The sequence below is a fragment of the Macaca thibetana genome, chromosome 7, assembly GCF_024542745.1.
Source record: "Macaca thibetana thibetana isolate TM-01 chromosome 7, ASM2454274v1, whole genome shotgun sequence".
NCBI lineage: Eukaryota > Metazoa > Chordata > Mammalia > Primates > Cercopithecidae > Macaca > Macaca thibetana.
The window spans coordinates 43,053,456-43,080,090 of record NC_065584.1 but is presented as its reverse complement, the minus strand read 5'-3'; the positions used below and the strand labels follow the sequence as shown (position 1 = coordinate 43,080,090).

At 46.0% G+C, this 26,635-nt stretch overlaps 2 protein-coding genes across 3 annotated transcripts in view; both read left to right on the top strand.

Moving 5' to 3' along the window:
• CHURC1 (churchill domain containing 1) overlaps window positions 1-26,635 on the top strand; it is a 476,524-nt gene that overhangs the window by 221,944 nt on the left and 227,945 nt on the right. The window lies entirely within an intron of this gene.
• PLEKHG3 (pleckstrin homology and RhoGEF domain containing G3) overlaps window positions 13,427-26,635 on the top strand; it is a 42,387-nt gene continuing 29,178 nt past the window's right edge. The window contains exon 1 of one of the 2 annotated variants that reach the window (XM_050799244.1): window positions 13,427-13,565. The gene's annotated coding sequence lies outside the window, so the exon portion shown is untranslated. The remainder of the gene's footprint in view (window positions 13,566-26,635) is intronic. The other variant, XM_050799245.1, reaches the window with a different exon arrangement.

The window sequence follows — 26,635 nt, the reverse complement described above, 5'->3', positions numbered from 1 at the left end:
CACAATGGGCATGTATGATAAGAGAATATATGAAAAGCTTGATGAATTTTTTTTTTTTTTTGAGACAGGGTCTCACTCTGTCATCCAGGCTGGGGTGCGGTGGTGCCATCAAGGCTCACTGCAACCTCTGCCTCCCTGGCTCAAGCCATTCTCCCACCTCAGCCTCCCGAGTAGCTGGGACTATGGGTGTGCACCACCACGTCCAGACCATTTTTGTATTCTTTGTACAGACAGGGTTTCATCGTGTTGCCCAGGTTGGATTTTTTGTTTAAAAAACTTAAATTGTGATAAACCGTAAAACTTACCATCTTATCAGTTTTTAAGTCTCTAGTTCAGTAGTGTTAACCATTTGCACATTGTTATGTAATAGATTTCTGGAATTTTTTCATCTGGTAAAACTGAAACTGTATCCACTGAAGACTAACTCCCTGTTTCCCCTTCTCCTCAGCCTCTGTAAACCACCATTCTACTTTCTGTGTCTATGAGTTTGACTACTTTAGATACCTTATGCAGATGGAATACTGCAGTATTTGTCTTTTGTGACTGGTTTATTTCACGTAGCATATTGTCCTCAAGTTTCATCCGTGTTGTAGCATTGACAGGATTTTTCTTCCTGAATAATGTTTCAGGAATATTTTTCTCTAATAATATTGCTGAATAATATTTCATTGTATACATATATTTTTTCTTTTAATTTTTAAATTAAAAAAAAATTTTTTTGAGACGGAGTCTTGCTCTGTTGCCCAGGCTGGAGTGCAGTAGCGTGATCTTGGCTCACTGCAACCTCCACATCCCAGGTTCAAGTGATTCTCCTCCCTCAGCCTCCTTAGTACTGGGACTACAGGTGTGCACCACCACGCCCAACTAATTTTTGTATTTTTAGTAGAGACAGGGTTTTACTGTGTTGGCCAGGCTGGTCTCAAATTCCTGACCTCATGATCCACCCACCTCAGCCTCCCAAAGCGCTGGGATTACAGGCGTGAGTCACTGCACCTGGCCCATATTTTCTTTATCCATCAAACCCTTATTGGCTATTGTGAATAATGCTGCAATGAATATGTGTGTGAAAGCTTATTTTTTTAAAAAGGACACCTCCAAATAGATGTGGAAGCTATGGTCAGAGAAAGCCCAGAACTTGTGTAAGTCCCTTCTGGGCCAGTGCAAGCCCGGGCATGAGTTCAGCTCCTGCCTTCACCCTCCTCACAGCTGGGAGGTGGTCAAGGTCCTACCTCTTGGGATGGTTGACCCTGTAAGCTGGAGGAAGAGTGAGACAGGGAAGGTGCACAGAAAGGAGTCAAGTTGGCTTCAGCCTGGCACATGGTCCTCTTTGTCATCCATCAGCCTCTGCAATATTTCCCACAGTTGGGTTCTCCCAGCCCTGTCCACACCAGCACAGTGCCCTGGTCTGGCTTCTGGCGGCTGTAAGCAGCTGGGGTCTGAGTTTAATGGAAGTAACCATCTTATTTTCTTATGAATTCACTGTGTTTTTAGTCTTTTCAGGACTAGTTTAGGTCTCTCTTGGATTAGCAGAACCCATTCATCTAGTCCCTGGCTGTCCTGATAGAGCAGGTCCCTTTCTAGGCTGGAGGCTGTGGGTGGAGCCCAGCGTCACTCCTACTATCTAGCTTGGATGCTTTCCCACTGTGTTAGGTGACAGCTTGTTCCTGGACAGGAAATTATTTAAGTTCAGCTTTTCCTCTGATGATCTGGGAGGCACTCAGTTAACACACATGTAACTGAAATCCTGAGGGACTTTTGATGGACACGGAAGTGTGACCTTGGGTCCTCAGGCACAGCGTGAGATACTTTCCATAGAGGAGGAAGAGTATGGGATGTGGGGTCTCCAAAATCACGGGGGAGATTTCCTGTGGGGTTATTGGAAGGTGTGGAAGGTATTTCCTTCCTCACTGGACCATGGTTTTGGGGCCACCTGGTAGCCTCAGATGACCCTTTTGAAGTCCTTTTCCGAAACAATGACTCTCAGAGCTGGATACACTTGCCAGAGTTCAGGCAGCTGGTGTCCGTGTCTAGGAAGAAGGTTGACACTAGGGTCTCCCCTGTTTCCCATTCTACACCATCTGCTTTTCCTGGCTTGATCGCCGATTGGGATGTTCTGTTCTAATTAATCCTATCTTTTTCCCTTCCAAGCCCTGGAGGTAGGTAAAGAAAGGATGTTCACTGAGGCTTAGTGTCTAACACATAGTCACTAGCTGCATTTGGCTATTGAATTTTCAAACCAGTTTCAATTAAATAGAATAAAAAATTCAGTTCCTCAGTTGCACTAGCCATGTTTCAAGTGCTCAATAGCCACATGTGGCAATGGACATTGCAGATGTAGAACATTTCACCATCGTGGAAAGTTCTGTAGGACATTGCTGCCCTGAGCCTCTGCTCCCTTTTCTCCTGTATGATTCTGACCTGGAGAATTGGAAGCTGCTACTCCATTAGGCTGTGGGCCCCAGAACTCACTGGCTATTGAGAATTCAAAAGCAGAGAATGAGCAGAGGGGAAATGCCTTCAATATCCACTTAATATTCAGTCCAGTGCAGTGTTAGGCTCTGAAGTCTTCTGAGTGTGACATCTACAGTCTGAAAGCTGCCCCCCAAGCCCTTTGAGTTCTGGCCTGCAGCAGGGATTCTGTTCTGCTTACCTGCTCATCGCCAAATCCATCTAAGGCATTTTCCGGCCTAACCTGGTTTTCTGATCTCAGTTCCTTTCCTAAAACACCACATGACCTTGGATGTTTATGCTGGTGCCACCCCTGCTGCAGTGCCTTGTGGTAGGCAGCTGCTGTCTGTACACAGGCTTTCCTGGCAATTCTTTTTACTCTGTGAAAAGATTCTGGCCACTGGGGTTGGGAGGAAGCAGGGACCTGTGTCTTTCTGGGGAGTCTGTAACAGGGATGAGGTTTTCCAGAACAAGATATCACAGCCTTGCTTTCTTCTCCAGACCAGCCAGAGGTTGTCCTTCTAGTCTTTCGGGTCCACCCCCATGGTACCATTTCTTCCCCATGTGACAGCCAACTTCAGGCCTCCCCAGGGAATCTATTTTACCTGCTTTCTCCAGGATACCAGGATATCGAGAAGGAGCTAAGAAGAGAGGCCAGAGAGAAACTTCCTCTCTTCCTGCTGGGTTGCTAAGCTCAGAGACTATGAGTGTAGGGTGGCCAGAAGCCATCCTCCTTACCTTACCAGGACAGCCAGCCTGTGAAGTAGATCTCAGTGCAGTAGAAAAAGGGAGAGAAAAGGGAGCCCTGAAATATTATCAGGGCTCTAGCACAAACTGTGTTGCAATACTTTGCAAATGAATAGACCTCCATGCCTGGACTTTGCAGTTATGAGACAATAAATGCCCTTTCTGCTTAAGTTAGTTTGAGTTGACTCTCTGTCATTTGCCGTGAAAGTATTAGGGTCACTAGGCCAGAAAATTTGTGGGGAGGATGCCTCTGTCTGAAGGCCAAGTTCAGGTTGTGGCCAGACTGAAATTACAAGTGACCCAGAGGCCAATCTCATTCACAGGTTTGCCTTCCCGAAACTCTTCTGCTCTGGATATTTCCTTCTCTTCAGCTCCTCAAATCCTCCCCATCAGTCAAGACCCTGGTTAGACTCCTCCCCTCCAAAGCCTTCTCTGACCACTTCAGCCTGCAGTGAACTCTCTACCTTTTGCCTTCTATTACCAATTATGATTATCAAAGAATTGTGAACTGTCTTATAGCATGTCTGCTTTCATTGTGTAGCATGGCACTTTAATAATTTTACTGTTTACAGTTTGCTACCTTCTCCCACCAGGTCAATGTCAGAGACAGGGTCTGATGCTTTTGTGTTCCTGGCAGGAGCCAGCATAATGTCTGGCATATAACAGACCTCATTGAATGTTTGGGGATTAGAAAATTTGTGGAAACATGATTCTAAGGTAGAAAATAGCTGGGATCTTATCATGTGAGAGCTATTGCAATGTGTATACAGCTCTTTTTAGTTGAGAGATAAGCACTTAAGCACCCAGGATGACAGTAGGTTGCATTCCTCTATTAAGGCTATCTGGTCTCTTACCAGACAACTCTTTCATATCAGGGAGTGAGGCTGGAAGAAGGGGAAGAGTGGGGAGAGGGGCAGGGTAGGAGTGGCTCTGAATCAGCTCCTCTTTGGAGCTCCAGAACTGGCTCAGGAGCCATGCTGGACAAACTGGAATCCTCATTCCACTGTCACTCTTCATTCTGGATCCAGTTTAAACAGGTGGATATGACATTTCCACCAGACGTGGGTCTGAATGGCATTCTGCTATTTCCCTTACATCCTGCCCCAACATTAAGAAGTCCAGGATTTTCCAGCATTGAAGCCATTAAAAATAATTTAAAGAATTTTTTGAGTGACAAGAAGATCCTTGAGATAAGCCTATATCCTTGTTCTTTGAAAACAATACTATTTGAATATATGAATTCTGGGTCATTGTTTAAAAGGGAGAGAATCTCTCTCCTCCTTTCAGGTGTGATAATAGTCACACCTGAAAATGTGGCATTAGGCCCTCAACTATTCTCTAATTGTTTTCTGGCTCTTCTCTTTTTGATTTGGTTATAAATTTCCTTCCTGGGGAAATGCCATGTCTCATACTAAATGTACATCTTCCAGCAACCAGGATGCTCAATAAGTGACTATTGGATGAATGCATATTTACCTAGACAAACAAATGACAAAACCCCCTACCATTTATTAAGCACTTACTATATCCAAGGCACACACTAAGTACCTTACTGCTATTATTTCATTCTTAGAGATGTATATGTGTGAAAATCACAAAGGGAAAAAATAATTATATGAGGGTGACTTCTAGGGCCTCTTTCAGCTATAAGATGCCCTGACTTGATGTGGCATTAAGGAAACTACAATATTGAGGTGGGGCTTGGGAACCTAATACTTAGAAGCAGAAATATAAATAATATTATTAGCAACCTCTTTCTGTGAGCTAGGAACTATGCCAAATATCTTAAAAATATTTTCTCATTTATTTCCAAACAACAACACTATATGATAGGCACTACTGCTAACCTCATTTTTAGAAGAGGAGAGTGAGGCATGAGGAGATTAAGTGGCTAGTCTGAGAAGCAGTGCTAGCATCCAGGGGTATGGTGTCTTAACCACCATGCTCCCAAAGAGACACCAAAGCCCTCCATACCTGAGAAGGTGCCTTTCCATTGGGCCACAGGGATGCAGGGGATGGGGAGGAGGGAGCGTTGCCATAGAAACAGCAGGATCCTCTATCAGGAGGGTTGGCACATGGGGCAGCTGGGGCTGAGGAACGCTCTGGAGATAATTCCGGGGCATCCAGCCTCTTTAGGTCTGCAGGAGTCTGTGAGCCCAATAGTAAGCCAACTTCCCACCCCACTCAGCAGCACTTGGTAAACCTCAGCTTGGCTCCCCAGAAGGGTAGGACAGGATGTTCTTTGAGTTCTAGCAGCAGGACTATTAGGCAGCAGAGTTATGATTAGGGTGTAAAAATCTGTGGTTGCCAGGCACAAACTGTGCTTCACCTTTTATAGCCAGCTAGCTTGAGATGTCAAAAGTATTTAGAGACTTTTGCTTTTTTTCTCTACTCATCAACTTTATGACTATAAACACATTCTTCCTGCTCTTTTTGTCACACATTTACCAGTCCCTGAACCGAGTTTGTAACTCATTTGTGAGTCTAGAAGGCTTTCTGAAGTGCTTTAAGGTATTTCAAACCAGATTGGTTGAGCAGAGTAGAGTGGGGGCATTTCTTTCTTTCCTCTTTTTTTTTTTTTTTTTTTTTTTTTTTTTTTGAGACAGCGTCTTGCTCTGTTGTCCAGGCTGGAATGCAGTGGCGCGATCTCAGCTCACTGCAAGCTCCGCCTCCTGGGTTCAAGCAATTCTCTGCCTTAGCCTCCCGAGTAGCTGGGATTCCAGGCACCCGCCACCACACCCGGCTAATTTTTGTATTTTTAGTAGAGACGGGGTTTCACCTTCTTGGCCAAGCTGGTCTCGAACTCCTGACTTTGTGATCCCCTCAGCCTCCAAAGTGCTGGGATTACAGGCGTGAGCCATCACACCAGGTAGGGCTATTTCTTTATTGGGTTTATTTTGCTTCAGTTACTCCCAGCTTCTCTGCTCTGGCCTAGCGGCTGGCTCCTTGGGAGCTGGGGTGGGGTATTTTGGTGGTAGAATGGGGTATTTGGTGGTAGCATAGATTTAGGCTGCAGACAGTCTTGGGTCACGTCCTGACTCTACCATTAAAGACCACATGACTTGGGACCTGTAACTTGACCTCTTTGCGTCTCAATGTTCTCATCTGTAAAATGAGAGAGAATGAGCATCTGCCTCAAAGGATTGATTTGAAGATGGGGTGAGAATACTTATGAAGCCCTTAGCTCCATTCCTGTCACCATATTCTATCTCCTAATTTTCTTAGTAGACCTAAGACAGCCACAGACCTGGGATAAGGGTATCTGAAGGAGAGGTTATGAAGCCAGGCTTTTCTCCCTAGATAAACTCAGAGGTCAAGGATAAAGAAAGCTTGTTGTAGCAGAAAGATCCAGATTGAGGTTTCTTAAGATGGTAGAATCCAAGTCTTGCAGGATTAGAAGAGATCCTGGAAATCCTGTAAGACTGAGAAGATGGCAGCTTTGGTGCAGGAAGGTGGAAAAGATAGTAGACCAGGATGACCTCCACAAAGAACCACTCAATTCGAGGTTTTGATGGAAGTGCCTGGAGGCCAAGAATAGAATGGGGCCACGTGGGGTCTTTGAGCTCAGTCACTGCTCGAGTGAAAGCACAAAGTTACCTTATCCTCCCTTGGACCAATTCCTCATTTTTCCAGGAGGAATTGCTGGTGACTTGGGAAACCCAATGGAATGGGTCCCAGTTGCCCTAATCTACTTATAACCAACCCATGTTTCCTGTATGGCCTGGCACAGAAACCAAAAGAAGGTTGTGCAGATCTGGGGGTCACAGCTGTCCTGTCCTCCTTGAACAAGCTAGAGAAGTCTAAGAGGAAAACATCAACAACCAAAATCACAGTCAGGAAGAAGTGCCTCTATCTGCAAGTAACTGGGCAATTACCTGCTAATTAAGTTCTCAGTTTGTTTTCTGAGGCTTAAAGTGTAGTACTTGGTAGATGTGCCCTGCCCTGCTTGTCACCAAGGTGTTGAAGATGAAGCATTTCGCATGAATCAAGATGGAACTCTTCCATCTGATTAAATATAATAGCCTGATTTATTTCAACATCATGAGGTCTTAAAAGCAATGCCCTTTTATAGTTGGAGCACTGGGAAGGATTGCAGGGTTTTTGAGTCCTCTGTATCTGGGGGTGGGGAAAGAGAACGCACCAAGAGGGGAATAGACACGCAGAATACACAACAGTGTTTGTCAAAGTATGGACTGTGGATTTATCTCTTTTGCATCTGAATCGCCTGCCCATTATGAATGCAGATTCCTGGGTCCACATCAGTCCCAAGTAAGAAATTTTCCACATGATTCTTCAGAACATGCAGGTTTGAAAATCTCAGGTAGGGGTGGAAAGTCTTTTGGGGATATTAACATTGATCTATGAAGTCCACAGACCAATCAAAACACCATTTCAGCCAATAGTGTCTACACCTACCCCAGGAAATCTTTTGCTTTAGCATTAAACAGATGAATGATGGTTCAATGTTTATACCTCATCTCCCTGTAGGTGGAGATGCAAATAGAAAAGCAGCCTAACAGCCCGAAGGCAGTGAAGAAACAGCACGCCTGTGTAGAAATCAACCCCCAGATCATCAAAGGCAGGCGTCTGCGTGCCAGCTCCCTAGTCTCAGGTGTTGTAAACGCTGACCACTGCCAGTTTATCTACTGATAACGAAGGTGAACATAAGCAATCTCCAGAAATCGTTCACAGGGGGCTCCCAGGTTCTTGAAAAACCACAGGAGATTGACAAATGCTTCTATTGTAGACACAAACGCAAACAAACAGCTCATTTCCTCAAGAGCTCTCCACTGCAGTGGCTGTAAACAATATAGGGAAGGAGGGGAGAAGTCTTCTTTTCCCCTCCCCCACAGCTTCTTCCCCTTTCTGATGTCAGATTTTTCTGACATTAAGAAGTCCAGACTAGGGGAAAGAAGCTATTAATACAGAACTTCAGGAAGGGGATCCTTTTCCCCCCGGAGGCCAGGGCTCTTACAAAGTTTGTTACAAACCCTCCTGTTTTTCTAGTTTCAGAGAGTCTGGGGCCCTAAAGCTTTGAATCTCTGAGTGTTGTGAGACATTGTATTACAGTGCTTCTCAAACTTCATTCAGTGTGCTCTGGTGAAACACAGAGCTGGGTCCTGCCCACCAAAGCTCCAAAGATTCCAGCAGATTCTAATAGATTGTGATTATAGGCAGCCCCCCTCACTCAGGAACAGGGGGTAGTAGCTCACATTACACACACACACACAAAAAAAAAACGCGGCCAGGAGCGGTGGCTCACGCCTGTAATCCCAGCACTTTGGGAGGCTGACGTGGGAGGATCACCTGAGGCCAGGAGTTCAAGACCAGCCTGGCCAACATGGTGAAACCCCATCTCTAGAAAAAATACAAAAATTAGCCGGGCGTGATGGCGATGCCTGTAATCCCAGCTACTCGGGAGGCTGAGGCAGAAGAATTGCTTGAACCTGGGAGGCGGAGGTTGCAGTGAGCCAAGATCGTGCCACTGCACTCCAGTCTCGGCGACAAGAGCGAAACTCTGTCTCAAAAAAAAAAAAAAAAAAAAAAAAAGCTTTGTTGAGATATATTTCACATACCATACAATCCTCCCATTTAAAGTTTTTTTTTTTTTTTTTTCTTGGAGACGAGGGAGTCTTGCTCTGTCGCCCAGGCTGGAATGCAATGGCGCGATCTTGGCTCGCTGCAACCTCCACCTCCCTGGCTCAAGCAATTCTCCTGCCTCAGCCTCCTGAGTAGCTGGGATTACAGGCGCGTGCCACCACATCCAGCTAAATTTTGTATTTTTAGTAGAGATGGGGTTTCACTATGTCGGTCATTTAAAGTTTTTTAGTATATTCAGAGTAGTACAACCGTCAGAATATTTTACAAGATTTGTATCACTCCTAAAAAGAACCCTGAACCTGCAAGCAGTCACTCCCTATTTCTTCCAACTTTCCTCAATCCCCACTCCAGCCCCAGGAAACCAGGAATCTATACTTTCTCCCCATATGGATTTGCCTATTCTGGATAGTTCATATAAAGTATACAACAGTTGGTCCTTTGTGACCAGCTTCTTTCAGTTACTATAATGTTTTCAGGGTTCATCCATGCATCAATACTTCATTCCTTTTTATGGCTGAATAATATTCCACTGTACAGATACACCACATTTTGTTTATTCATTCATCAGTTGATGAACATTTAGGTTGTTTTTCTTTTTTTCTGAAGCAGAGTCTTGCCTTGTCATCCAGGCTAGAGTGCAGTGGCATAATCATAGCTCACTGCAGCCTTGACCTGGGCTCAAGCTATCCTGCTGCTTCAGCCTCCCAAGTACCTGGGACTGCAGGAAGGCACCACAACGCCCAACTAATTAAAAAAAAAATTTTTTTTGTTTTGTAGAGGTGGGGTGGGGTCTTGCTATGTTGACTAGGCTGGTCTCCAACTCCTGGGCTCAAGTGATCCTCCCACCTTGGCTTCCCAAAGTGCTGGGATTACAGGTGTGAGCCACTACTCCTGGCCTGGTTGTTTCTACTTTTTGGTTTTTATGTACTATCCGTGAATTAATGTTGCCATGAACAGTGTGTACAACTTCTTATATGAACAGGTGTTTTCGTTTCTCCTAGATATATAGCTAGGAGTGAAACTGTGGAGTCAAATAGTAAATCTATATTTAACTTTTTGAATTGTGCCACTGCACTCCAGTCGGAGTGACACAGTGAGGTCCTATCTCAAAAAAACAAAAACAAAAAACTTTGAGAAACTGCCAGACTGTTTTCCAAAGCAGCTGCACCACTTTACATTTCTGTCAGCAGTGCAAGCGGGTTTCAATTTCTCCACATCCTGGCCAACATTTATTATTACCTGCCTTTGATTATCGGCATCCCAGTGGGTGTGAAATGGTATTTCACTATGTTTTTAATTTGCATTTTCCTTGGGTATCTTTTCTCATGCTTATTGGCCATTTGTATGGTTTCTTCGGAGAAATGTATATTCAGATGCCTTGTCCGTTTTTAAACTGGGTTATTTGCCTTTATTAAATTATAGGAGTTCTTTGTGTATTTCAGTAAGTTTCTTATCAGATATATGAATTGCAAAAATTTTCCCCCATTCTTTGGGTTGTCTTTTCACTTTCTTAACATCCTTTGATGCATAAAAGTTTTAAATTTTGGTGAGTCCAATTTATTTTTTTTCCTTTGTTGCATGTGGCTCACATTTTTTGAGAAATGTTGCTAAAATGCAAGTTGGAACTCTGGAAGCTTTGAGATCTCAGAGCTTGGTGGGGCTTTTCAGGTCACCTTTGAGGGGGATTTTCTCCATGTTTGAGGTTTCATTCCTCCATCCCAGCCAGGCATGGCTCTTCTGAGCCAGGAGCACAGAGCCCCAGGGAACCTTTACTGGGCTTATGTTCCCTCCCTCTCCTGAGGTCTGCCACAATAGAGCAGCTGAAATGACAGTCTGGAAATGTCCTTTATTATGAAAACTCAATGGCTCTTGTCTCTGGGATTTGAAATTTTCATGCAAGTATTGGCAGCCAAGAATTAGGAAGGAGGAGGGGAAGAGATGAGGGAGTAAACCCTGCCACTGATTTCCATAGTGAGTGATCTCAATTTTCTGTTGTCTTGGTTTTCTCACCCATACAGTGGGGAGAAGACCTCCATCTCCTCATCTCAGCTGGGGTACTGTGAAAGTGAATTCACCTGTATTTGTTAGAACATCCTGAGATCTTGGATTAAAGGCATTGCTGAGGGAGAAGGTACTATTATAATAATAAATGATTTAATAGCAGGGTGAGGCCATTGCAACAAGAACTGGTAGGAAGGAAGAGGCTCTGAGCTGTGGAGGGGCTGCAGCCTGGAGCCCCTGGCCCTGGACACAGGGTTTTATTCTCCGAGGTGAGACTGTGTGATTTCTCACAAACTCTTTAGGTTGTTTCAGCTGAATTCAGCATTGTTTTACTGAATGCTTCCTATATGACTTCCACCACAGGGAGATTACAATCCTTTTAGGAAGTAGGTGATATAAATTAAAACAATTATTCATAGAAACAATATAAGATATTATAATCAAGTGAATTGGGTATAACAAGTGTCAGAAAGAAACTGGAAGCAGTGGTGGTTAAGAGCAGAATTCCCTGTTATGACTTCCAGGTCTACCACTCACTAGCTGTGTGACTTTGCCTCAGTTTCTTTTTGTTACTGCAGTTGTTTTTGTAAAGCACTTAGAAGAACGGCTAATACATAGTAAGCACACTCATGGTGGACCCATCTAGGCACTTGCCCAATACTGCTTTTGCTGGTTATGTAATCTTTGCCAAGCTGCTCCTTGCCCCTAAGCCTCAGTGTTCTGTCTGTAAGATGGGGATTAGGACACCTCCTACCTCGCAAGGTGGCTGTGAAGATCCAGGGACACAGTTTGTTAAGAGCGTAGCACAGGCCCTCAGCATGGTAAGCATTCACTAAAGGACAGTTATGACTGCCACTAACACTGTAACGTGTCCTGGCTAAGGAATGAAGGGTCGCTCACAAGTGGCTTCGTTAAGTCAGGGGGCTTCTTTGGAAGCTGGAATTTGAAGCGGACCGGAAAGCATTCGTAAGATTCAGGTAATCAGATAAGAAAGCGGAAACAAAAAAAGGGTGAAAGCCTGAGGTTGGAAGGGGTGAGCACAAGTCCTGTAAGGCCAGAAGGGAGACTTGTGACTTTTCCCCTGGCCGGCGGGGGCTAGTGGAGCCCCAGCGTAAGTTGATCTATTTCCGAGGCTCTCTTCTGCAATCTCTGCTCTCACCTTCGCGGTCCGCGAGTCTGGAGCTCTGCGAGCCTCCAACACACCCTCCCTCCCTAAGGAATGTGGGCCCGGCTTTCTGGGCCTGCCAGATCGAGCGCCTACCGCTTCCTCCGCAGTCAAGAGCCAGGACGCTGCCTTCACCCCACCCTCCGCCAGCATCCAGTTTCAAAGTCACCTGAAAGCCATTTCCTTCCGCGCCTGCCCCGCCTCTCCCCTCCCAGCAGATCACCTGGACCTTGCATTTGCCCAAAGCAGCATTTTTGGGTGGGCGCTTGTTTTGTTTTAAATGATACCTCTAGAAATCTTTTGCTGTACATCCGGATAATAAATATACCCCGTGGTTTTGATATCAGCGTCCCATTCCTCCTCCCAAGGAACTAGTGATAGCGTCTAAACAGTGGGCGTTGTTACTTTTCCGGGGCCCCACTCTGGGCTTCCCTCCTCCGGGCTTGTTGGGAACAGCATCGTTTCTTCAGGATCTTTACTGATGAATTACTATGGGTTTTTGGATTTATGCTGTTGCTCAAAATCCAACATGCCTGTATTGAATGCCTCTGTCCCCCATCCTCACCCCTTACCCCCAGTTTCCAGGTGTGTACCTTTCCATGCACACACGGTCATATATATACAGAGACATAAAGACAAACGGTTCTCTTTGTTTTATAAAAACGGGGTCCTCTATCACCCAGGCTTCTGTGTTTTATTTTTCCTATTTAACAGTTCCTTGTGGAGCTGCCTTCAAGTTATCTCTTTATCTCTTTCCCGTCAGCTTCTCAGAGGTTTGGATTTACCACTGTAAAGCGTCACAGGGACCGAGTTATGGTGAGAAATTCAAGACATGCCTTTCTGACTTGGAAAAGCGGAGATGGCCAGCTCTGGTAGGATCAGGACCCCAAGATTCGATCCCAGCTGGTGACTCACTTGGGAAAGCCCTCAGCCCCCTTCGCAGGGCCCGGTGTTCCCTGTCCGTACAAGGGGTACGTTCTGGCCTGGACATGCGCTCTCAGGAGGCAGTGATAGCAGGTCTGTGACATCAGGGTGACCCCACCACGTGCGTCTTGGTATCCTAGAGCATCTAGGCTGCCCGGGAGGGGCAGGCGGCCGGCGGGACCGACCATCCCGTGGTGTGAGCTCATTACCCTGCGGGTGTTAATCGTTAACCGCGCCCAGGCCCCGCCGCCGCCTCAGCCTTACCCCGGCTCTGGCTCGCCAAGCCGCGAAGGTTCCCCCGGCCCCCGCAGAGCCGCCAATGGCTGGACCGCAGCCGCGGGCCGGAGTCTCCACCCACAGGAAAAATTCCTGGCCCGCCCCTCCCTCGCTCCCTCGCTCCCTCGCTCCCTCGCTCCCTCCTGCCCTCCCGCTGCAGCTCCGGCTCCGCTCCGCGACTTCCTGCCGGGCGCTGGGAAGCCGCGCGCTGCCTGGGGTCCCCGGGGACCGCGCTAGCAACTGACCGCGTCCTGGCCGGCTGAGGAGCTGGCGGTGGGCGGGAGCTGCCGGCTGCCTCGGCCCCTTCCGAGAGCGACTTTCAAACTCGCGCCTGAGTCGCGGCAGCACCTGGGCAGCTCCGCACGCCGTGCGTGTCCCGAGCCCGCGGGGCGGCGAACGCTCGGTGAGTGTCCCCTGATTCTCCTCTCTCCCCTCTGTCTGCCTGCATTCGGCGGAGCGGCGGTGCCCGCAGTCACGCTGGGGTCCCAGTCCCTTCGCGGCCCCCGTGTCAGCCCCCTGCAGGGTGAGGACCGGGTCGACAGAGAACCCGGGCCACGCTGCCGCACAGTGCGCGAGCGCAGGAGGGTCGTGTGGGAAGACTTTTCCTGTCTTTTTTTCCCTCCACTCCGGAAACAAAAGGGGCAAAATGCGCCGGGCGGCTCCAGAGAGGCTCAGTTTGAAATCCAGGAAGCCCGCGAGGCCGCGCGCGCCCGATAGCTGGTGTTTGGCTGGAGCTGTGGGCCGGGCGGGCGGACCCTTCTGCACTACGACCCGAGCCACGGCTCCTGCCAGCCGGAGAGGCGCCTGCAGCCTGTTCCGGGTTGGTGCCGCATGGTGCTCGCTGTTGGGAATCTCCGCTACCTGTCTGGGAGGGAGGAGAGTGGGGGCCAGAAGCGGGGAGCGGTAAACCCAGAGGCACCCGGCTGCCTCGACCTCGTCCACTCCTGAAGTCGGTTTGGTTCTTCGCACCCCCACACCCAGCCCTTTGGTTTGGAAAGCCAGGATAAGGCGTGCAAGCTTAAAATTTTAAGGCGTTATTTAAATAGCTACTGACTCTTTGGGGCGCCTTTGGAACACAAAAGGAAGAACAGAGAGGGAAATGGAATGGTTGGAGGCTGGAGAGATGTGGCTTTTGGGGAGGGTGGTGTTGGCGGCCGCGAAAGAGTTTGATCCTCGAGGTCACTCGCTAATCTGTTGGCAGATGTAGGTGCCTGTCCCTTGCTCTGGGGCACCCAGCAGGAGACCCACACTGCATTCACCTTACAGGAAAACCTGGACTGGGGGTTCCCAGAGTCTCCCCAGCCGTGCCTCTGCACGCAGCCCAGTCACATGGCCCTTGCTCAAGAAATAATAAGCAGGGAGGGTAATGACAGTCCGGAGCTGGGGAGGGGCTCCCCGCTGAGTACATCGGCCGCCTAGCCTTAAGCAATGTGGCTTTCCAGGCCCCCTTTGTTGGACAAGGATGAGATCCTGAGTGATTAAGCCCCAACTGTTCCCCAGGAGGAAACCTAGGGAGTGAGAACCAAAAGTGTACATTTATCTCTCTGTTATTCATCTCTCCCCTGTGGTTCCGGGCTGGTCCCCTGGATGCTATGACCTCACCTCCCCTTTGTCCCCCACTCCTTCCCCACTCCCCTGCTCTCCCCCACTCCCTTCCTGGAAGATGGGGCAACCCATTGGCTCCCTGGGTAATCAGCCCTGGGGATGGGGCAGGGAGTTGGGGGAAGAGGTACCCCCAGGCCAAGTCCTAGCTGCTGAGGGAGTGATTGGTTGAAGAGCTGCTTTGGGGGCTTTTCTACTGCCTTTTATTAGAAGTGACATGGCAGGGAAAGTGGAAAGAGCACTGGCCTGGTAGTCCAGCACGGGTTTATGCCTGGACTCTTTTAGTTTTAGTTTTAGATCTGGCTCTTCTGCATAGCATGGAAGATTGATAGAGTTGACTGGCAGTCACTTGGGCTGGAAGGCCCCTTGGATTAGCCTACTCCATTTATTCGTGAAGGCAGCAGAGCCCAGAGGGGTGAGGTGATTTCAGCCTGGGACCCTATTGGCCAAGTAGAAACCAGAGCTCCGTTGTCCTCATCGTCTGATCTGTGTTTTTTCCAACATGATCTGGCTAATTCACTTATCTTTTCTGACTCAGTTTCCACATGAATAAAGTGGGATTACTTGCCTGCTCTTCCTCATAGGAGCTGTGGTGAGGATCAAAGGAAGCCTCATTTGTGGAAAGTGCTCCATAAACTTACGTTAAAACTAAAGGTCTCACAGTGGATGGGGAGGGAGTCTCCTAGGGGTTTTACAATTTGCTGGCTATGTCCCACGTGTGTGCCACAAGGAGCTGTTAGACACCAGGAGCCATTAGTGGATGTTTAAAACACCCTGGTCTTAATATCTCAGCTCCAGAGTAAACATTTGCCTTACCAAATCCGCAGCTATCCCAGGGTCACTGTTTACGCCGGAAGAGGCCAAAGGTCACGGCCAGCGGGATGACCAGGGCCGGAGGGGGAAGGCGCCTGTGTTGCAGAGGTATGCCTTGCCCCTTCTCTTCTCCCAGCTCCCAGAACCTTGTGAAGGTTCCAGCTGTAAGCCGGGGGTGCTGCCACAAGCACAGGCCACCCTGGCATTGGAGGGTTAAAAGTGAAGCCCTCTGGCTATTCTCTGTTGTGTTGGGGGTTGCAGGGACTCTGGAGGCTGTTGCTTTTGCAGCTGCGCTGAGGGCTGTCTTCAGCTCCTCCTCTGTGCCCCCTCCCCCATCTCAGGCCGCCCCTCTGGCCCAGGCCACTGCTCTGTCCCGCCTCTCTGGCCAGCTGCAAGTCCACAGGCCTTTGTTCTGTGGCTGTAAACCCGCCCTGCTCCACCCTCCCTCCCCAGCAGAAGCCCTCCAGCTGGGGCCCTGGCAGCTGGAAATCACAACTGCCAGGAGGAAGGGGCTACTGGAGCCCCCAGTGGACCTGGCAGACCCTCATTTCCTCTTGTTAAGCTCATCTGGGCCCCCCAGCTCACCTGTGGCCAGATTCCCACACCATCTTTTCTCATCTCTCCTTTCTTCCTCTGAATGAACAGATCACCTTTTTTCCCCAATACTCATGCCCCTTAGTTCTATTTTAAAATACTCCATTCATTTAACAGTTAAGGAGTTAGCACCTACTATGTATGAATGCTAGATGCAGAAGACACAGCAGTGAAGAAAATATGCAATAATTATTGACCTCATGGAGCTGACTTTAGCAAAAGTGACAATAAACAAGATTGAAATAGTAAGTGTGTTAGTGATAAACAAAAGTAAAAAATATAGGGAAGGTAGGTGTGAATTGTCATGGAAGGGATGAGGTGACAGTTTAGATAGGGTGGCCAAGGAGGCTTCGAGGAGGAAGGTACTTTTGAGGTGATGCCTGAAGGAGGTATTTTCCCTCATCTCTGCCTTCTCTTCCTTGAAGGCCAGTTCATCCCACTGTGGCATCGAGGAACAGGGTTTGGAGTTGGACACACCTTGGTTTCAAATCCCTGGCTTGACAGCTCACCAGCCGTGTGGCCTTTGATGTGGTGCTCAATTCCTTTGAGCTGTGTTTCTCACCTAACATGGAATCAGTCATCATACTTACCACATGCGGCATCGTGGCAATGTACAGTGAGATAACATATGTTGAATGCTTAGTAAAGACTAGAGAGAGGTTCAATAAATTATTTCTCCAACCAGATTCTTCGGGGTAGCATGAGATATTTCATGCCATTGCTAAGGACTGTAGGTGCAAAGCTTTTCATTTTAGGTATTGGGCAGGAGTGGGGAATTAGAGGGAGGGTAAAATAGAAAACCTTGGCAAAAACTTTCTAGTTAGGGAGCCTTTCCTGCCCTACCCTAGATTGCAGATGGCTGAGGACGTGGGACTCCCAGGTACGTGCTATGCCCACCCCCACCACTGCATCCTACAGATAGGATGACAAGGATAGCCCTGACCACCCCCCTCTTGCTCGGAATTCCCCCTGCTTCCAGCCAGACTCAATGAAACACACCTTCTCCCTGACCTCCCTATTCTGCCTCACTGCTGGGAAGGCTGTCCACCCCTCCCCCAGCCTCCAGTAGGTAAATTATGCCTGGAGGTCGGATGCAGAGGGGCACGAGGACAAGGGGTAGGGAAAGTGAGGGAGGGGGCAGATGGTGAGTAGAGCTGTCCTAGGAAAGCCCAGAAAGGTGGCAGGAGGATTCTGGCGGAGGCTCTGAGACGGCTTGGAAGACTTTCAATAAGAGTTTGCCATGGACCAGAATTTAAAGTAATAGAGTGACAGACACAATGAGAGCTCAGGGTTGGCTGCCTAGCTCCCAGCCGCTTCTACCCAGCTGATCTGCTGAGTCTCCGCCCCGCTCTGCTGGAACCACGGGCCTACAAAGGGAGGGGTGTAATCTAAAGTACCGCTGTCAAAGTTTGTGGTGAGTGGCTTCCTGGGACCCTGCCCTAGTTCAGGAAGTGAGGGATAGGCAGTGGAGGGTGAGGCCTAGGGAAGTGGTCATGGCCAGTTCCACCCCCTGCCCCACCCCCCAAGTGTGTCGCTGCACACTCAGCAGCCAGGCAGGCCCTGTGATGAAGGAACTTCCTGGGCCTGCCAATTGGTGCCTGGAGATGAGTAAAACCTAGATGATCTGATATCAGAGGAAGTTGCAAAGAGGACCCTGAACAGTCCCAAGCATGTTAGTGTTGGGTGACCTGAAGTCAGGAGAAAGAAAACTGGACAACGTGGACTAAACTGATCAGCAGGGGGCCCATCTAGAGCCACTGGTAGCCCCTCTGTCAGCTGCCTGGGGATAAAGGTTGGCCATGCTAACTGGGTTGCTATCTAGGGGACAGGAACGGTACTGGACTCATTTTTGTGCCCAGATAGCATTGAGAATGGTACAAAGTGTGATCAACAGGGAGTGATGGGCTTGGGCTGGGGTCCTACCCTGAGGGTATTCTGGGCTTGTGGTCTTATCTGCTGCAGCTTTTGTTCCATGGGATTAGGGAGAAGAAAGTAGTGGTAGGGTCGAGTCCAGCCCTGGGAGGGCTGTTGCCATCTGGGAAGGCAAGCACTAAGGAGAATAAGGCTTTATACAGTTCTCGCGGCCGGCCTTTGGGGAGGGAGCCCTATGTAAGCTCAAGGAATGGATTTTTAAGGACTTGCACTGTCTTTCACGCTGAGCAGACTTGGGCTGAACACAACCTGAATAGGGTTCTCGTGGGCACAGTGGTAGCTGTGCATGCAGCCTTTTGTGAAACACAGTTTGAGGGTCCTAGAAGCTGATCTGATTATTGCCAGAATCTGGGCTGGGACTGGAAGAGAAAGATGCAGGAGGAATGAAGTCTATTTTACCTTGGGAACAGGGTCCCAGGAGGAGAGATGGGTTCCACAGGTGCCAGAAGCTCTTAAAAACTCACATCCTTTACTTCCCAGTCTGCGAGACTCTGTGTGTGTGTGTGTGTGTGTGTGTGTGTGTGTGTGTAGTATTTATTGGAAAGGAACCAGTCTTCTCATACAGCTTCTATTCCTCCAGTTCATTGCTACATCCCCAGTGCTTGTTGTACAATAGGATTCCAATAAGTGTTTGTCTAATAAGTAAAACCCTACTGTGTGATGAGACCTTAGGAATTAAGGAAATGCTCACACTCTTTATGAATGTTCTGTTCCTGACAAAGAATGTCCATAAGATTCTAAGAAGTTAACCTGTAGTCAGCTGTTCTGACAGTGGGGCAGGAAACCCTGTATTCCTGCAGCATGTATAAGAAGGAGACCTACAGTCATTGGGACCTGTCTTCAAAAGCTTGCTACACATTTTGCTCCCATGAAAGGTGGCCCCAAAGTGGACAGCAGGGTGTACTTATAGCGTTGGATATAGTTCTTCCCATAATATGTTCCACAATATCCAATAACAACTCTTCTACCCTAAACTCTTATTTGGAACTCAGCCACCCAGCACCCTTGCTTATTTGCATGTAGCCAAGAAGTCAAGGACTCAAGTTCTTACATTTTTATTCATACCAGCCTTCTCAGACCCTGTTTAACTTACACATATAAGCTGTGTCATGCTGTGTTCAAGCTTGGAAGAACCAGCAAATGAAGGAGGATAAAGGCCGGGCGCGGTGGCTCACACCTGTAATCTCAGCACTTTGAGAGGCCAAGGCCGGTGGATTACCTGAGGTCGGGAGTTTGAGACCAGCCTGGCCAGCATGGTGAAACCGCATCTCTATTAAAAATACAAAAATTATCTGGGCGTGGTGGTGGGCACCCGTAATCCCAGCTACTCAGGAGGCTTGAACCTGGGATGTGGAGGTTGCAGTGAGCCAAGATTGCGCCATTGCACTTCAGCCTGGGTGGCAAGAGTGGAACTCTGTCTCAAAAAAAATTAAAAAAAAAACGAAAGAGGATAAAGAAACCAGCATTGAGGGGGAAAAAAAATGACTACAGTGCAAAGTTGGCAGTGAGAGCAGACTGAGATAAAAACTCCAGGAAAAGCAAGTGCTAGCAGAAGTGCCAGAGATCTTTTTTTTTTTTTTTTTTGGAGGGAGGGGGCGTGGAGGGAATGATTTGGCACTCCTTGGGTCTCTGGGGATCATCAGTTTGATAATTTATGCTTTGCTGGTAATTGTGACCCAGAGTCATCAAGAAAAGGTTAAATTATGTTCCCTTGACTCTGTTTAGGAAGGCAGGGAAGTGTATAACATATTTTCAAAAGATTCTCAGTCAGGTTGGCTAAAATTTTAAGTGTTGATACTTAGGTAATAATATCACTGGTCCTTTCAACAAGGCCAGGTAGGTGGTTTACCCCCTTCTCCTACCCCCAAATGAGGAAACCGAGTCCCCACGAGTTGGGTAACTTGCTCAGGATCGCTCAGCTAATACTTGGCAGGGATGGGGTTTGAACTTTTGGAGCACGCTTTTAGCCCTAGCCCATACTGTTTTGAAACTGCGCGCTCTTGCAAATGCTGCCTTTTGGACGCCCTCTCTCCACAGGGGTTCCAGCTGGCCAAGGTTTGACTGTGTTACAGTAGAGCCTGAATGGGTCCAATCTTAATTCAGCTCCACCCAAGTAGATTGCCAGTTATCCCAAAGGGTGTTTGCCTCAGTTGAAACAAGAGTGCTTTTAATGCATTTACATTGTAAGCACCTACCTGGGTGTCACACAGCACTTTCTGAAGCCAGAAAATGACAGAGAGGAGTTGCAATTTCACGCATCCCAGGGCTCTTTCCATCTGGAGCTTTGTTCCTTTGTTTGGGTCTGGATACTGGCAAATGATGCTGTGCTGTGTAGCCTTGGTGCCTGTTGTTCCAGCTGGTCTCCAGGGTGGCTGGGGCCCGTGCCTGCATAGGAGCCCCTACCCCAACCCCATGTTCTCACCATCTAGATCTGGCAAGTGTTGATTTTCTTTTTCTTTTTGTCAAGACAGGGTCTCATTGTGTCACCCAGGCTGGAGTATGGTGGCACGATCATGCGTCACTACAGCCTAGACTTCCCATGCTCAAGCAATCCTCCCACCTCAGCCTCCTGAGTAGCTAGGACCATAGGCGCTGCCACCACACTCAGCTAATTTTTTTTTTTTTTTTTTTTTAAATTTTGGTAGAGACAGGAGCTCACTATGTGGCCCAGCCTGGTCTTGAACTCCTGGGCTCAAGAGATCCTCCCGCCTAAGCCTCCCAAAGTGTTGGGATTCCAGGCATGAGCCACCACACCCGACCTTCTTCTAAAATTAACTTCTGCTTCCCACACGTACTTTTTAAATTCATCTGGAATGTATTTTTATGTGTGTGACACTGGTTCATATACAACCCCATGAGGAGCTTAACAAACATACTGCTGCCTGAGTCTCACCCCAGATTGGACCAATAAAATAAAACTATCTTGGGGGTAGGGCCCAGGCATGGTTGTGAAATGCCCCAGGTGACTTTTCTGTATAGCCATGGTTGAAAACCACTCAACCTTGTAAGATGGAACTGATTTTATTTTTTCCAGAGGAATAGCCAGTTTTTCCGGCACTGGTTATTTAATAGTCTGTACTATTTCCTACTGACTGGTTTCTTTTTATGATATTCATTATTTATTTATATATTTGTTTTTTAGTTTATAGCTTTGTAGAGATGTATTTCACGTATTTTAAAATTTGCCCATGTAAGGTGTATAGTTCATTGGTTTTTAGTATATTCATTGTTGTACAGTTATCACCACTATCTAAGTTTAAAACATTTTTAGAAGTCCAATGCGCTGTCCATTGTGCCACAGAGCCATACTAAGTTTATTTTTTTTATTTTTTTTTGAGACGGAGTCTCGCTCTGTCACCCAGGCTGGAGTGCGGTGGCCGGATCTCAGCTCACTGCAAGCTCCTCCTCCCAGGTTCACGCCATTCTCCTGCCTCAGCCTCCCTAGTAGTCTGGACTACAGGCGCCCGCCTCCTCGCCCGGCTAGTTTTTTTTTTGTATTTTTTAGTAGAGACGGGGTTTCACTGTGTTAGCCAGGATGGTCTCGATCTCCTGACCTCGTGATCCGCTTGTCTCGGCCTCCCAAAGTGCTGGGACTACAGGCTTGAGCCACCGCGCCCGGCCCATACTAAGTTTAAAACATTTTTATCACCCCCAAAAGAAACCCTGTGCCCATTAGCAGTAATTTCTCATTTTCCCCTTCCCCCAGTCCTAGGCAACCACTAATATGCTTTCTGGCTCCAAACTTGTCTCTTCTGGACATTTCATATAAATGGAATCATACAATATGAAATCTTTTGTGACTTTTTTCATTTAGCCTGATGTTTTCAAGGTTCACCCATTTGTAGCATGTATCAGTACTTCATTCTTTTTTCCTGCTGAATAATATTCCTTTGCATGGGTGTCATACATTTTGTTTATCTGTTCATCAGCTGATGTTCTGTTGAGTTGTTTCCACTCTTTGGCTATTATGAATACTGCTGATATGAACATTGATGTACAAGTTGTGTGTGGACATATGTTTTCGGCTCTCTAAGGTGTATACATAGCATTAGAATTGCTGGGTCATAAGGTAACTCTATGTTTAACTTCTTTGAGGAACTGCTAAGTTGTTTTCCAAATAGGCTTAACTATTCTACATTCCCACCAGCAATGTACAACAGTTCTGATTTCTCCAGATCCTTACCGACACTTGTTATTGTCCATCATTTTGATTTTAGCCATCCTAGTGGATATGAAGTAGTATTAATTATGGTTCCAGGGGCATTTCCCAAAGTCAGTGATGTTGAATACCTTTGCATGTGTTTATTGGGCATGTGTATAGTGTTTTTGGAGAAATATCTTCAGATCCCTTGCCCATTTTTAAATTGAATTCTCTTTTTATTATTGAGTTGTAAGGGTTCTTTATATATTCTGGATATAAGTTCATTGTCAAGTGTACAATTTACAGATATTTTCTCACATTCTGTGATTTGTCTTTTCATTTTCTTGGTAGTATGCTGTGAAACACAAAAGTTTAAAATTTTGATGATGAAGTACAATTTATTTTTTCTTTTGTTGCTAGTGCTTTTGGTGTTGTACCTAAGAAACCATTGCTCACTTAGGTTCATAAAGATTTACTCCTATCTTTTCTTCTGAGTGTTTCATAGTTTTAGCTCTTACGTTTAGGTCTATGACCCATTTTGACTTTTTTGTATATGGTTTGAAATAGGTGTCCAGATTCATTCTTTTGCATGTGAAGATCCAGTTGTCCTAGCACCTTTTGTTGAAAAGAGTATTCTTTCCCTATTAAATTGTCTTGGCACCCTTGTTGAAAATCAATTGCCAATAAATGTGTTGTTTTGTTTCTGTAATCTCAATTCTCTTTCATTGATATATATAACTGCCCTTATGCCAGTACCATATAATCTTGATAACTATAGCTTTGTAGTAAGTTTTGAAATCAGGATGTATGAGTCCCCCAACTTGGTTCTTTTTCAAGGTTGTTTTGGGTATTCTGGGTCCCTTACTTTTCCATATGAATTTTGGGATCAGCTTGTCAATATCTGCAAAAAAAAAAAAAAAAACCAACTATATTTTGATAGAGATTATATTGCATCTTTAGATTGATTTGTTGAGTATTGCCATCTTAACAATGTTAAATATTCCATTCCATGAACAAGGAATGTCTTTTAGGTCTTCTTTAATTTCTTTCAACAGTGTTTTGTGTTTTTCGGCATGCAAGTCCTATACTTCTTTCGTTAAATACATTCCTAAGTATTTTATTCTTTTTGCTGCTATTATAAATGGGAGTCTTTTCTTAATTCCATTTTATGATTGCACATTGCTAGTGTACAGGAATAAAATAGACTTTTGTGTGTTGATCTTGTATTCTGGTACATTGCTGAACACTTTTATTGGTTCTAATAGTTTTATAGTAGATTACTTAGGATTTTCCACATACAAGTTCATGTTATCTATGAATAGAGATTGTTTTATGTCTTCTTTTTCAACCCAGATCTCTTTTATTTCTTTTTCTTGTCTAATTGCCCTGGCTAGAACTCCAATATCAAATATAGTGGCAAGACTGGATATCCTTGTCTTCTTACTAATCTTAGTGAAAAAGCATTGTCTTTCTCCGTTAAGTATGATGTACCTGTGGGTTTTTCATGGATGCTCCATGTAAGATTGGGGATATTCTCTTCTCTTCCTAGATTGTTGAGTGTTTTTATCATAGAATAGTGTGGGGTTTTGTGAAAATTTTTTTCTGGGTGTATTGAAGTGATCAGGTGATTTTTACACTTTATCCTGTTATCAACTTGAATTATTTTAATTAATTTTTAGATGTTAACCTAATCTTGCATCTCTGGGATAAATCCCACTTGGTCATAATGTATATTCTTTTTTATGGTTGCTAGATTCAATTTGTTAGTATTTTGTTGAGGATTTTTATGTCTATATTTATAAGGAATGTGGGATTGTAGGTTTCGTTTTTCTGATACCTTGTCTGGTCTTGATAACAGGATAATGGCCTCATAGAATGAGTTGGGAAGTATTTCCTGCTGTTTTTTTGTGGGGTGAGAGTTTGTGAAGAATTGATATGAATTATTCTTTGAATGTTTAGTAGACTTCACCAGGGAAGCCATCTCGTCCTGGGCTTTTCTTTATTGGAAGTTTTAAAGTTACAAATTTAATCTCTTGTTTAGACTTTTTCTTTCTAAATCTGTCAGCGGTTTGTGCCCTTCTAGAAATTTGTCTGTTTCACCAAAGTTATCCAATTCATTGGTGTATAGTTGATGACATTTCCTTATCATCCTTTAAGATATTTTTTGTCTTTGGTGTTCTGCATTTATACTATAAACAATATGTCTGAATGTGGGCTTATTTGAAGTTTAACTTGGTGTGTGCCTTCAATCTGAGGACTAAAGTCTATCCTTAGTTCTAGAAAGTTCATATACATTATCTCTTTGAAATTTGCACCTTCCCCCGTTTCCTTTTTTTTTCCCTCTGTGGACCTCTAAGTCTATTAATGTTTATATTTCCAATATTAATTCTTTGAATTAAATTCAGGATGATTTCTTTAGTTTATCTTTCACTTAACTAATTCTCTGTTTAGCTGTGTTTAATTTTCTATTTAACTATTGGGTTTTAAATTTCAATATTGAATATTTTATTTTCATGTATTGCTTTTTCTAATTGGCCTGTTCCTTACCCCCTTGTACTATCATCTTCTTTTATTAAGGTTTTTATCTCTTTTATATTTCCAATCATTTAAACTATTCATCTCTAAATATCTTTTGTAGACCTATTCTTTAATTTCTAGTTCTTTGACTGCCAGTTTGTTCCATTTTCTGACTTCCTTATGATGGTTTGTTTCATTGTGTGGTTTGAAATTTCAGATGAGATACTTCTAAGCAAGGTTTTGGAAGCGTGCACTTATTGGTGATGATGAGGTCTAGGGCATAGGAGATGTGTGAGTGGATGGCTATGGTGCGGTAGAGGAAAAGACTGTTGGAAGGCTCGTCCCCCAGTGCCTCACATGTCTGGCTGCTTCTTACAATACAGGTCTCTGCTCTAGAGTCACCTCTTTAATGCCTTCCCAGGCCTCCCTAGCTAGTGGAAATTCCCATCTCTTTTTTTTTTTTTTTTTTTTTTTTTGAGACGGAGTCTCGCTCTGTCACCCAGGCTGGAGTGCAGTGGCCGGATCTCAGCTCACTGCAAGCTCCGCCTCCCGGGTTCACGCCATTCTCCTGCCTCAGCCTCCCGAGTAGCTGGGACTACAGGCGCCTGCCACCACGCCCGGCTAAGTTTTTGTATTTTTAGTAGAGATGGGGTTTCACTGTGTTACCCAGGATGGTCTCGATCTCCTGACCTCGTGATCCGCCCGTCTCGGCCTCCCAAAGTGCTGGGATTACAGGCTTGAGCCACCGCGCCCGGCCAAGAAATTCCCATCTCTTAATCACACTCTGTTTTCCCTCCTCTATTTTTTTCATAGCACTTAAACACTTTCCAAAAATGTGTTAGTTATTTGTCTACCTTTTTGTGGCCGTCTTCCTCACTGGAATGTAAGCTCCATGAGAATGAGGATTTGTCTTATTCACTGCTGTGTCCCTAGCACATGGCACATGGTTTATACTGTCAATAAATGTGAGTGAATTTGAGTAGTCTTCTTTTCACACAGGAAGTCATCCCAGCCATGATTCTGAAGCTTTCTTCTGGGCTGGGTATGACCAGGCAGCAGAGAGGAGGTGAACAGCTTGGCCTTCCCTTCCCAAACTTAATACCTGTGCTCCTATTGGGGATGCCTTTTTTCCCCAGCACAAAAGCCCCCCAAATACCATCCATCTTGTGTGCTTCCGCCTTCTTCTGGCACGTTTTCACACAGTGGCCAAAATGAGAAGTAGGGATTTGAGTGCCAGAGGACCTGGGGGAAAAAAGAGCACAAAACGCTGGAAGACCTGGTTCTTACCTCTAGGAGGTTGTTACTGAGTTGAGGCAACAGAACACTCAGAGAAAACAGCTTGGAATACTTGCTACTCACTGAGATCCCTTGCAGGTTGGTACCCCCACTGCAAGAGTGTGTGGGTAGAGAAGGAAGGCCTGTGTCTTGGGGTTGTCTACTGCTGGTTACATACCATTTCTGGAGGCATCTACAGGTGAGTTATGAATTCCCAGGTGAGTTCATTTTGGCTCCTTTCTGAGGTTGCCCCATACTCTAGGAACTTGTTGTGAGCAAAAAGTGTTACTTACAAGCAAAAAGTACGTGAGAGCATTCCTAGGAATGGTGAGAGATGGCCTTCTTTGCTCATCTCTTGGACCCTGTGGGAGGTTGTGGAGAGACTGGTGAAAGGCACAGGGACTGTGGATTCCAGCAAACCCTGGCTCCCCCACTTCCCTGACTGTATGGCCCTGGGTACTGGAGTGTTGTGAGGAGATTATGTAGAGAATGTGTTTTGCCTTATGTCTGGTATACTCGAATAAGTGCTAGCTGGGGTTATTTCAGCCAGGTATTTGGAAAGCCACTTGTGCCTCAGTTTCCTGACCTGTAAAATAGGG